Here is a 2,900-nt window from a genome sequence, read left to right on the forward strand (position 1 = left end):
AAGGAAGGAAGGAAGGAAGGAAGGAAGGAAGGAAGGAAGGAAGGGAGGGAGGGAGGGAGGGAGGGAGGGAGAGAAAGGGAGGGAGGGAGGGAGGGAGGAAGGAAGGAAGGAAGGAAGGAAGGAAGGAAGGAAGGAAGGAAGGAGGAAGGAAGGAGAGGGAGGGAGGGAGGAAGGAAGGAAGGAAGGAAGGAAGGAAGGAAGGAGAGGGAGGGAGGGAGGAAGGAAGGAAGGAAGGAAGGAAGGAAGGAAGGAAGGAAGGAAGGAAGGAAGGAAGAAAGAAAGAAAGAAAGAAAGAAAGAAAGAAAGAAAGAAAGAAAGAAAGAAAGAAAGAAAGAAAGAAAGAAAGAAAGAAAGAAAGAAAGAAAGAAAGAAGAAAGAAAGAAAGAAAGAAAGAAAGAAAGAAAGAAAGAAAGAAAGAAAGAAAGAAAAGAAAGAAAGAAAGAAAGAAAGAAAGGAAGGAAGGAAGGAAGGAAGGAAGGAAGGAAGGAAGGAAGGAAGGAAGGAAGGAAGGAAGGAAGGAAGGAAGGAAGGAAGGAAGGAAGGAAGAAGGGAAGAAGGGAAGAAGGGAAGGAAGGAGGGAGGGAGGGAAGGAGGGAAGGAGGGAAGAAAGGTAGAAAAAGAGCAGAAAAAGAAATAAATTATATCATTCAGACTCACTGTATCTTAATTTGGACACGGCTACAAGGCTCCATGTTGTTAACTTATTTAATTTTAGTTTCTCAGAAATGCAATTATTCTTCGGGCATGGCAAAGAATTCAAGAATTTCTCTAGCTGAGGCTGTATCAGCAGACCAATATAAAAATTACATTGTTCAACGAACCTCCTAATTTTATTCTGCTTTTTTGGGAAGTAATCTTACCACTCATAATTATCCCTGTTTTTTGTAGCTTTGGTTAAATAGCACATTTAATATGGTAGCTCCAGTGGACAAACTTCACCTTTGTAGAAATTCCCTGAGTTGCCTTTGGGACAGAGTCCCTGATGTCCAGGAAAATTCAAAGAGCCAGAGATGATAGCACTGAGGCAATTATTTCTGGATTGGGAAGGACATGTTGCCAAGTTAAGTCCTTTTAGAAGAACTGCATTTGGAATTCAAGAGACATTAATTACTGTATATATGTGAAAATATATTTTTATGACTGTAAAAATCATCATCTCTGATTCCTTACAAGGAATCGAAGCCCCATTCACCCATTACTTAAAAGCTTCCAAATGAGAAATTCAAGGGTCTTGGGAAGTTGTTTGACTCATTAGCTCTGTTGGCACAAATAGCCAATGGCTCATGTATTAGGTCTGACTGACATAGAGATGAGAGAACTTGTGAAATGTTTTCAAATGTATTTTACTTTTTGGATCACATTTTTGCCTTCTCATAAAAAAGAGGGTTACTAAGGAAATCTACCAATAAAGTAAAGATATCTGACAGATTATATGACATTTTAAACCCTTCCTCCCCATTGTACCACTAAGAAGGAAGTATTATGTCTCAGAATGTTGGGTTTGTGTGGCCATTTAGGCTTATCTTTATTCATATCCATCACTTGATCTTAAAGCAAAATAATATTTTCTTACTTTAACATAACAGATTTTTAGCTACTTTTCTTGATTTTGATGATGACAAAAAGGGTTTCTATGAATATTTCAAATCTATGGTACCTTCATTTCTTTCATTGATCTCTTTGTTTATGAAATATCAAGAATCTAGCAATGTTACACATGATCTAATTATTTTTCCTGGAAATTCTAAAATAATTTTTAAATGATTGGTCACATTAGCATCTCCAACTAAGAATTTTCCTGCTTATATCTTTGATCACTAATTGATTGAGGAATAACTTTTCTTTTTAAAATTTGACTCAGATCTCTACATATCTGAGAAATGAGGCTTTTTTCAGAAACATTTGCTATCAAATTTTCCCTCAGGTTTCTATTTAATTTCTAATTTTGCTCACACTGGTTTTGTTTGAATGAAAACAGTTTAATGTAATGTAATCAAAATTGTCCATGTTACTTCTCATAATCTTCTCTATCTCTTGTTTATAGTTTTTCCCTTATACATAGATCTGACGGGTAAAGGATTTCTGGCTTCCTTAATTTGCTAATATCACACTTTATATCTAAATCATTACCCATTTTGACCTTATCTTGGTATACAGTATCAGATATACCTAATTCTTGCAATAAGGTTTTCCAGTTTTCCCAATAGTTATTTTGTCAAATAGTGAGTTTTTGCTCCAAAGCTTGGATCTGTGGGTTTATCAGTACTAGATTTCTATGATCATTTACTATTTTGTATTGTTTACCATCACTTTATTTCTTAGCCAGTACTATATTTTTTCAATAATTATTGCTCTATATAATTTGAGATCTGTTACAGCTAGTCGATCTTCCCTCTATAAAAGTTAAAATTAAATCTCAATAATACTATATTTTAAGAGATTCATTAATGAATATTAGAAATCAAAGAATAAAGAAGATACACAATAAAGGCGTCATGCCCATGGTTGGTTACCATTTTTTATTACACCCCACTCACCACCATCAATGCTGATTCTATGTCACAGAGAGGGAGCCTCCAAAGTCCACTCTCTTCATCCTCTGTCTACAGGAAGCATGTAATGACAGGTAGTCAGTGGGCTCTTGGGATATGTAGTTCTTTTTTAGGGTAACATTTTCAATCATACACTTCACACTGTTTCATTAATTCCTTTGATTTTCTTAATCTTTTGTCCTTCCAGATACATTTTTAAAGTTATCTTTTTCTACATGAAATAATTATTGGTAGCTGGATTATGAAATTGAATGAAGTTATTTTGGTATAATAATAATTTTATTACAATGGCTTTGCCAACATTTGAATAATGAAGGTTTTCCCAGTTGCTTAGATCTCACTTAATTT

The sequence above is a fragment of the Monodelphis domestica genome, chromosome 4 (assembly GCF_027887165.1).
Source record: "Monodelphis domestica isolate mMonDom1 chromosome 4, mMonDom1.pri, whole genome shotgun sequence".
NCBI lineage: Eukaryota > Metazoa > Chordata > Mammalia > Didelphimorphia > Didelphidae > Monodelphis > Monodelphis domestica.